Genomic DNA, 10,719 nt, shown 5'->3' on the forward strand with positions numbered 1-10,719 from the left:
TATACCAGTATCATTAGATGCTCCTAATTCTGCTGTTTCTATCCTAAATCCTACCCCATTAGATGATCCTAATGCTAATACTTCCATACCAAACCCTATATCAAATTATGATTCTGCTATAATTCCTACTGATCAACCTATACAGCCCTAATTAAGAAGATCCACTAGACCTCACATTCCTCCATCTTACCTATCAGATTATTCTTGTAAATTTGTTAGTGCTAAACCACAATCTAGTCTTCCATATATCATTTCAGATTTTTTGAGTTATTCTCACTTGGGTCCTTCTTTTAAGTCCTTTGTTCTAGTAGTCAGTGCTACTCCTTCAGAGCCTGCCTCCTTTCATCAAGCTGTTCAATATCCTAAATGGATGGCTGTTATGGACTAAGAGATTGAGGTATTGGAGGTGAACAACACATGGACTTTAGCTCTTTTGCCACCTAGTAAGACTGCCATAGGCTGCAAGTGGGTTTATAGGATCAAGTATTTGCCTGATGGATCACTTGAGAGGTATAAGACTCGTTTAGTTGCTAAGGAATTCACTCAGAAGCATGGTTTAGATTATTTTGAGAATTTTTCCCCAGTTGCTAAATCTATTTTTGTCAAGATCGTTCTTTCTTTAACTGTTGTGAAAGGGTGGTATTTGCATCAAATGAATGTCAATAATGCATTCTTGCATGGTGACTTGATTGAGGATGTATATATGTCCTTACCACCTGGTTTTCACAACAAGGGGGAGGGTTTGGTTTGCAAGTTGAATAAAAGTCTCTATGGTCTTAAGCAAGTTTCAAGACAATAGTTTGAGAAGTTTTCAGCTACTATTTTGTAGATGGGTTTTGTACAGTCCAAATCAGACTATTCCCTATTCACACATTCACAAGGTGCTTCTTTCACTGTACTCTTGGTTTATGTTGATGATATCTTACTTACAGGAAATAATCCTACTTATGTTACTGCTTTGAAGAAGTTGCTTAATGATAAATTTGGTTTAAAGGACCTTGGTTCATTAAGGTACTTCGTGGGCTTAAAGGGTGCAAGGACTAATGTAGGCATTAATTTAAACCAAAGGAAATATGCCTTGGAGATATTGAAAGATACAGGTTTTATGGGCTGCAAACCTATAAAATTTCCTACGGAACAAAACTTAAGGTTGTCTAAGTATGAAGGGAAACTTCTTTCAGAACTAGGGATATATAGAAGACTTATAGGAAGATTGTTATACTTAACTTTGACAAGGCCTGATATAACATATGATATGCATAGATTAAGTCAATTTGTGTCACAGCCTAAAGAACTCATTTGCTGGTAGCACACAGGGTTCTTCAATTCATCAAAGGTTCACCAGGAAAATGGATTTTCTTCCCTAGCAAGATAGAGCTGCATATTAAGTCCTTTTGTGATGCAGATTGGGCTGGATGCCCTGATACTCGTAGGTCTCTCATAGGATATGTAGTGTATGTAGGGGACTCTTTGATATCCTGGAGATCAAAAAAGCACGGAGTGGTGTCTAGGACCTCTGCAGAAGTTGAGTATAGGGCAATGGCTGGTGTAGCTTGTGAAATTACTTGGGTAATGCAACTACTTAAAGATCTAAAGATTGAACATCACAAGCCTGCAATGCTGTTTTGTGATAATCAAGCAGCATTGTACATAGCTGCAAACCCAGTTTTCCATGAATGAACCAAACACATAGAAGTTGATTGTCATTTGGTCAGGGACAAAATTTTGGAAGGGAAAAGAAAGACTTTTCATGTAGCAACCAATTCTCAAGTAGCTGATATATTTACTAAGGCTTTAGGTATGGCATCGTTTACATGGTTGTCAGGAAAGTTGGGATTGAAAGATATTTTCCAACCAAAATTCTTGAAGGAAGCTAGTTCAATTCAAGTCACAGAGTCTAAGACGTTGGACTTGAGGGGGAGTGTTGAAGCTGAAATGGTAGTTCAATGACAAACAGTGAAGAAGCAGAACGACAACAATAACAAAGAGAGTGTAAAACGGCAAAGAAGCAAAAGAAAGGAAAGGGTAAAACGCACCATTTGAATTAGTGGAGAGTTGGTTACTTATTCTACCAGGTGTCATTGTATCATTGGTGGATAGTTTTGAGAGTTAGTTGTAGAATTTAGGCACCAAGTTTTAGTCTCTATTTTTCATGTATATAAGTAGTTGTAAGCTAATTATCTTGTAACTAATTCAATAACAGTTTCTTGATTAGTAAATGCAAGTTTTCTTTTCTCTCTCAAAGCTCTCTGAGTTCTTTGTGATTTTCTCATGAGAAGAGTCTACATTAATTAAAAAAAAAAATCAAAATCTATTTATAGAATATCCATTAAAACCATGGGCTATATAACAAGAGATAATCTTTCTCTGATTCCTGAGCTCTACCTTTCAATGCAAAAAGATTAATAACTCTTCCATGGAAAGAGATTCAAAATTCAAAGATAAAATCTCTAATTGTTGTGTTCTTTGTTTGGTCTATATACCTAGCCATGATAATAAATTTTTCTATTTTATTGAAATTTGAGATTATTCTTGATGGTTAAAACCGAATGTTCAAAAGTTAATTTGAATTTATTTGATTCTATAAAGAAATAAAAGAGAAAAACCATAATACCCGATGCATGACCATTAACTAAATTATTCCTTAACTTACGTGTTTCAATGTAGGAATTAAATGGATATATACCACTGTAAGTTTCTTTAAAAAAAGCCTTCTCCCCTTTCCCTCTATGTGTGTTAAAAATATTTAGTATTCTAAAAAAAAATGTATGAATTAGATTATGAAAAGGAATTTTTAACTACAAATATTAGTTTCAAAAATAATTATAATAAATTAATGGCTATGTCTTAATTAATTTGCCTCTTTAACAAGGAATAATACAAGCAAAATCAATAATGGTCGAAACGGAAAATATATTGGGACAAGTTATAATATTAAATTTCTACCATGTAACAACCAAAGAACTCCACAAAAATGGTCACAATACAATAATACCTTAGGTCGTCGAGGAAATAGGAGTGCAACATATGAACCAATTTCCTACATAACCAGAACACATTAGTTGAAAAGTATCTATATACAAGGAAAACAACAATGAAAAAAATGGAAGCAATTATAGCCAATGTGGCTATAAAAGTTAGCAGGCAATTACACTGACTTGATGAACAAATATTCAAGGTACCTAGAGGCAGCATGGCCATCATCAACTACATTAAGAGCTGCTTAGAGCACCTGAGTTGCAGTTGGGCTGTTTCTTAGAATCCCTCGAAACCATTTAATCATCTCTTGTTCTAATCATGAAATGACTATATGAATTGCTTTGTGTAAGCTTCGCATCCCAGATGTATTATAAAACAAAATCCATGAGGATATCAATGTTCAAGGACTCATAGTTCATGAGAAAGGGCATTTTACGGATGCTGTACCTCAACAATTTTCAGGTTTTCTTATACTGGAAATGAACTCACCAGTACAACAATGTTTATAAGTCCCATTTTATATACTTTGGAAGCTGTGTAGAACCTTGCCAAAAACCACATCTCACGTGTTCTTTTAGGGCCAATCTGTTTAACAAAATTTGGTTTGCAAATTTATAAAAATTTAAAATATAAAAATAACTCACTTAATTAAATCCACAGCACATCCAATAGACCTCTGTTTCCAATTAATGATAAAAGAGAGCAATGTGATAAGTAACATACAAATATTAGGTGTCTTCACCTTTAATGTCTTAGACATCTACATCAGCTCTTGTATACTCATGAGTCATGTATAGTAGAAAAAGAAAGGGATTTTACACATTTAAGCCACAAAACTTCTCACATCAGTCCGTTTAAAAATATGTAAAGTCTTCCAAATTTTGCAATGAGCTACAGTACCCGTGTAAATTTACACGGGCACTGTAGCATGTGTATTTAATTTTTTAATAGTTTTTTCTCTTTCCTTGTCTCTGTTGCTCTCACTCTCACCTCACTCTCCACTATCGCCAATCACACTTCTTCCTCAGCAGCCGTGACTTGAGTCCATGACTGACTAAATGATGCCGCCGTTCCAACATCCTTCAATCTGATCTTCAATCAGATCGCTCAAAATGATGCCACCGTTCCAAAATGATGCTGCCATTCTTCAATCTGATTTTCAATTAGATTGCTCAAAAACTCAGAGACCAGATCACCCAAACTTGGGAGCTGTTAAGGAAGAAGTAGAGTTCGATAATCCATGAGACCCATCTGCCATGTTCAAGTCCAAGCAAGCTACTTGGGGTAGCTCCATGAGACTTATCTACACGTTCTCTACCTGCGTTTCTTTTGCTTTCTTTCTTTTGCTTTTTTTTCTATCTGGGTAGCTCTGCAAGCCATTTCTCTGTGTATGTGTGTGTGTGTGTGTGTGTGTGTGTGTGTATGTGTGTGTGTGTTTTTTTTTTTATATATATATTTTGGTGGCTGTTTATGTGTTTGATAGGAATGAATTAGCTGAAGATTTGTGGGTTGATAATGGTGGCTGGGTGAGTTCACGGTGGGTGTGGATTGAATATTTTATTTGAATAAATGCGTATAATAGACAAACAGTGTTTTGTAAAAGTGGATGTGTAAAATAGAAAAAGTAGGTTTTTTCTTGTAAAATAGACAGAAAATTTGCATGAATTAATGTGGTTGCTACCAAACAAGACATAATGGAACTTCCATAACCAGCATCAAAGCTTCCAACCTGTCACATGAGCAAAATTATAAGTAAACCAATGACAACATAATGAGCAAAGCATAAGAACAATAGTTTTTTTTTTTTTTTTTTTAATACAAGATAGAAATTCTACTCTAACCTAATTTAAGTGTATATGCGTGTGAAACTCCATCTATGAGACTTGAACCCCGACTCTTACCCCCCACACTTCACAAGCACTTATACTTGTAGAGTGACCATTATACTAAGCTCGTGCGGTGCTATCAATACTATTTACTAACATCAATAGTTATTTATTCTAACTTAATCTAAGTGTATATGCGTGTGAAGCTTCATCTAGGAAACTTGAATCCTGACTCTTGCCCCCACACTCTAGAAGCACTTATACTTGTAGAGTAACCATCGTACCAAGGGCGTGCGGTGCTATTAATAGTTATTTACTAACATTAAGTGACATTTGGTGTTGTAAAAAAAATTTAAAAAAAAAAAAAAAAAAAACTTACGAGTTTTGAAGTCCTAGTATTCCGTCCTTTAAAAATTGTTAAAAATTAAATAGCTAAGTGGTGCCAAATAAGATATCTCTTGTGAACCATGGCTGAATAGTTCTAGCACACCAATCAACAATTCAGATTATTGGCAAATCCCTATGTTCAGAATTCAGCATTGTTATCATGAAACCAATAGATGTGCTGATGCTCTCGCTTGACGGGGCTCTTTTGACACAAGATTTTGTTGTTCTTATGGAAACTCCTGATATTTCCTTTTTGCTTACTCTAGATGCTGTTGGTACCCTATATGATCAAAGCATTAGCTCGATTTCTATGTCTTCTTTTTAGCTTTTGAATGAGATCCCTCTTTGACCAAAAAAAAAATCTACCTTAGGACCAGTTTGACCAAAAATAACATTATCTGCTCTAATGGTTAAATCATAGACCATATGTAACACACATACAACTAATCCTATGAGATAAACAAAATACACTTGAAGCCTCTAAAATTACCAAAATAGGGTTTGGGGTATCTTAGTCATTTTTTAGGTTTATGGGTATTTTGGTCATTTTTTACGTTTAGGGAGTATTTTGGTCATTTTTTAGTTTTACGGGGGATTTTGGTAATTTTTTAGTTTAGGGTGTATTTTTATCGACTTACAGGTTTAAGGGGCTTTTTTGTCATTTTATAGGGTTCGGGGAATTTTGGTCATATTTTAGGTTTCGAGGATATTTTGATCATTTTAAGGTTTAGGGGTTATTTTGATCGTATTTAGGTTTCAGGGGTATTTTGGTCATTTTTTAGGTTTCAGGGGGTATTTTCAGTTAATTTTTAGGTTTCGAAGGTTATCATTATTTTTTAGGTTTATGGGGTTATTTTGGTCATTTTTAGGTTTAGGTTATTTTGGTCATTTTTAGGTTTCTAGGTTTTGGATCAATTTTTAGATCTTGTGGTTATTTTGGCCATTTTTGGAGGTTTTGGGAGGTATTTTGGTTATTTTTAGGTTTTCAGGGTTATTTTGGTATTTTAGGCTTCGAGGTTATTTTGGCCATTTTTTAGGTTTTCGGTATTTTGGTAATTTTTTAGGTTTTGGAGGTATTTTGGCATTTTTTTTGGGTTGAAGGGGTATTTTGGTCATTTTTAGGTTTCGGGAGTATTTTGGTTATTTTTTGGTTTCAGGTATTTGGTAATTTTTGATTCGGGGGTATTTTGGTCATTTTTTGGTTCAGGGGTATTTTGTCATTTTTAGGTTTTGGGGTATTTTGATCATTTTTTTTATGTTTGGATGTATTTTGGTAATTTTTTAGGGTTTTGGGTTGGTAATTTAGGTTCATTTGTCATTTTTGGTTCAGGATTTGTCATTTTGTAGGTTTGGATTATTTTGGTTATATTTTTAGGTTTCAGGGTATTTTGGTCATTTTTTGGCTTTCAGGGGTATTTTGGTATTTTTATGTTACGGGGTATTTGGTCATTTTTTGGATTTCGGGGGTATTTTGGTCATTTTTTTGGTTTAGGGTATTTTGGTCATTTTTGGTTTCAGGAGGTATTTTGGTCATTTTTGGTTTTGGAGGGTATTTTGGTAATTTTTAGGTTTTGGGGTATTTTGGTCATTTTTGGTTTTGAGGGTATTTTGGTAATTTTAGTTTATGGGTATTTTGGTCATTTTTTAGGTTTTAGGGGTATTTGGTAATTTTAAGTTTTGGGGTATTGTTGTGTATATTTGTTTTTGGTTTGGGGTATTTTGGTCATTTTTGGTTTCGTGGTATTTTGGTAATTTTTTGAGGTTTCAGGGTATTTTGGTCATTTTCGGATTTTAGAGTAGCTTTGGTCATTTAATGTTTTTTATTTTAGTTAGGGGATTTTGGTAATTTTGTAGTGGAATTGGGTAATTGGGTGGGTTGGGGTTTACCCATAATAATTAGGTTGGGTTGGGTTTGAGTTAGAATCAATTTAGTTTAATGGGTTTTAATGGGTAAATGAGTTTTATATATCTAACCTAATTATGCACATCCCAAACATCCATTTGACGCCCTAATTGATGGGTAGCAAGTCTGATGGTAAGGAACTGTTAACCTCAATAATAAGTACACTGAAGTGCACTAATATATATATATTATATTATCATTAAGTAAACAGCACAGTTACATCAGGAGTCCATGAGACTGACAGCACTAAGACTAGATGCAAAGGGGATTGAAGCAGAGTATACCATTGCTATCACTGGCTTTGGAAGACCACGAATCTGTACCTCGTAATGATTAACCAAAAATTAGAAAACTGGCCATGAAGCATTTGATATATATATATATATATATATATATTTTTTTTTAAATCAAGGCTCAAGGGTTACAATTGGAAGCAATATTTAGGGTTAATCATGAAGATTCATGCTCAACCAGGTTTTGGTTGGGGGATCAAGGCCTCACGAGACTTACGCAAGCACTAAATAGAGTCAAGAGGATAAATTGTGTTAGGATAAACCATATACCTGTAAATCTAAAACATTAAGACAACCAAAATTTTCATAATCAGCATAACCATCCTTGGTTCTCAACACCTGGTCACAACCACTATAAAATGCCTTGGTTTCCTACAGCATTAAATCATTAACAACAGCAAATCAATACAGGTTCCATGGACATACAGAATATCAATATAATTTATACATTAGTGGCATCAACATCCAACATATTCATATTTTCAATCCTGCTTAGAAGGCAAAAGGACAATTTGTTTTCCTTGATAGATAGGAAACACAAATACGTCAATAGTTTTCAAATTGGGCATGCAGGTGAGTAGTCTTTCTGATGCCCAAAACTTGCAGACATATCTTCATTCATTTCATCTTGAAGAACAGCCCTCCTTCCTCAACACACAGACTAATGAGGAAAAAACAATCAAGGTTGTATCATGTTAGCTTAAAAATTGAATTAATTTTGCATAACAAGAAGAGACTTGATCACTATCAGATTTTGTGGTATGACAACTATCATCCCACACAAAACATAGCTGATACAAAATAAATATGCAAGTAGGGTCGGTACACAATCTCAAGGACTTATATTTGAGACTACTTTGCNCACACTGTCCTCCTCCAACAGCATAACCTGCCACCTGATTTTACTTTTTAGAATAGGTGTGAATTGTGAACAAAGTAATTGATGGTAGGGATGGCAAATCAATCCAAACCCAACCCACCCACCCACTTAAAATAGACCCAAACCCACCCAATTATTAGTTGGGTTAAATGGGTATTAACCCAATTAAACCCAATTGGCACTAATGTTTATTGGGTTTTAATTTGTTACCCAATACCAACATATATATATATATATATTTTTTTTTTTTAAATCAAGGCTCAAGGGTTACAATTGGAAGCAATATTTAGGGTTAATCATGAAGATTCATGCTCAACCAGGTTTTGGTTGGGGGATCAAGGCCTCACGAGACTTACGCAAGCACTAAATAGAGTCAAGAGGATAAATTGTGTTAGGATAAACCATATACCTGTAAATCTAAAACATTAAGACAACCAAAATTTTCATAATCAGCATAACCATCCTTGGTTCTCAACACCTGGTCACAACCACTATAAAATGCCTTGGTTTCCTACAGCATTAAATCATTAACAACAGCAAATCAATACAGGTTCCATGGACATACAGAATATCAATATAATTTATACATTAGTGGCATCAACATCCAACATATTCATATTTTCAATCCTGCTTAGAAGGCAAAAGGACAATTTGTTTTCCTTGATAGATAGGAAACACAAATACGTCAATAGTTTTCAAATTGGGCATGCAGGTGAGTAGTCTTTCTGATGCCCAAAACTTGCAGACATATCTTCATTCATTTCATCTTGAAGAACAGCCCTCCTTCCTCAACACACAGACTAATGAGGAAAAAACAATCAAGGTTGTATCATGTTAGCTTAAAAATTGAATTAATTTTGCATAACAAGAAGAGACTTGATCACTATCAGATTTTGTGGTATGACAACTATCATCCCACACAAAACATAGCTGATACAAAATAAATATGCAAGTAGGGTCGGTACACAATCTCAAGGACTTATATTTGAGACTACTTTGCATTCACTAGAGACAACAAGAAGGTAGACATGACAATAATAGTACTCAATAATTTCATAGTAAAGCTGGACAAAGCCGAAAATAATAGTACTTGAACGGTTTTAGACCCCTTAAAACACAACCAGATTGGTTAGCCTAGATTAATTAGCCAAGTTGTTACTTAGTCAAATTAAACAATTCTAGGTTAAAACAATCAAACAATCATATCAAGATATAAAGCAGCGGAAAATAAATGAACACAAGATATGATGACCCAGGAAACCACACGATTCTTGTTGATTTGTGATTCATGCTTATTGATTTATATTTATAAGCTGATCATTCATATATGTCTTTATTTGTGTGTGTGAATCTTACAAGAATGTTATACCTATTGTTTACCTCTTTTCTGTCACACATGCGTTTATGCGTTTGTTGAGTATTTCAGGAATATACATGTTGATTCAACTAAGCTGCTGTCTACACTTGCAACCGATGGATAGTAGTTAGGCTGAATTTGAAATTATGAGCATTTCGTTGTAAAGGGATTTTTACTTGTAAAACTTTGAGCTTTTAATTAGGGTTTTGTCACGGATTGCCAAAGGGGAGTTTGTTAGGTTCTAAGGTCTTAGGATTTATGTATTTGATGGATAGTAGTTAGGCTGAATTTGAAATTTATGAGCATTTCGTTGTAAAGGGCTTTTTACTTGTAAAACTTTGAGCTTTTAATTAGGGTTTTGTCACGGATTGCAAAGGGGAAGTTTGTTAGGTTCTAAGGTCTTAGGATTTTATGTATTTAGAACTCTAATTTGTAATGTTGGCAAACCATGATCAAAACAATGTATTTAGTCTTGTTTAGGCTTGCTCAAAGTTGGTTTATTATTGTAAAGTTGGAATCGAGTGGCTGCAGAAGTACTTGGGACTTTCGGCCTGGCTCGATCGATCGAAGAATAGACTCGATCGATCGAAAATCGCACAGGTTGTTTTTCTGCAGAATTTCCAACTCAGCCCTACTTCATTAAACGTTTAGGGTTTTATGTTTTTACCCTAGGTATATAAACAAAACCCTAGCCACGTTTTTAAGGTTGCTCCAATTGTATTGTTGCTCATACATTGCTGTTTTGTGTAAATCTCTTGTGAGATCTTTGAGGAGTTTTCCTTTACACAAAGCTTAGGTTTTCAAGTTGGGATATTATCTACATCTTGATGATCAACTTGGTTGCTACCATTGAAGCTTAAAGATAATCAAGCGGGGGTGCTTGTAGCTGATTGAAGAATCCAAGAAAGAAGGAGTCCGTGGATTCGGAGCTTGCACGTGGTCGTGTCAGTAAGTTCTACTGGTGGTAGCATTAGGAAGTCAAGCGGGGATGTAGTCCTTCTGTATGAACTTCGATTCTTTCGCATAGTGGATTCAGGTTTACCTTGAGGATAGCTAGGTCAAATCCTCCCCAGGTTTTTACCGTGTGGTTTCCT

General features: G+C 34.7%; 1 pseudogene; it reads right to left on the bottom strand.

Annotated features, from left to right (window-relative positions):
* Nucleotides 1-3,148: 3,148 nt before the first annotated feature.
* Nucleotides 3,149-10,719, bottom strand: part of LOC112033982 (1,4-dihydroxy-2-naphthoyl-CoA synthase, peroxisomal-like) — a 16,575-nt pseudogene continuing 9,004 nt past the window's right edge.

Source organism: Quercus suber, unplaced genomic scaffold (assembly GCF_002906115.3).
Source record: "Quercus suber isolate HL8 unplaced genomic scaffold, Cork oak 2.0 scaffold_498, whole genome shotgun sequence".
In the NCBI taxonomy this organism is placed as follows: domain Eukaryota; kingdom Viridiplantae; phylum Streptophyta; class Magnoliopsida; order Fagales; family Fagaceae; genus Quercus; species Quercus suber.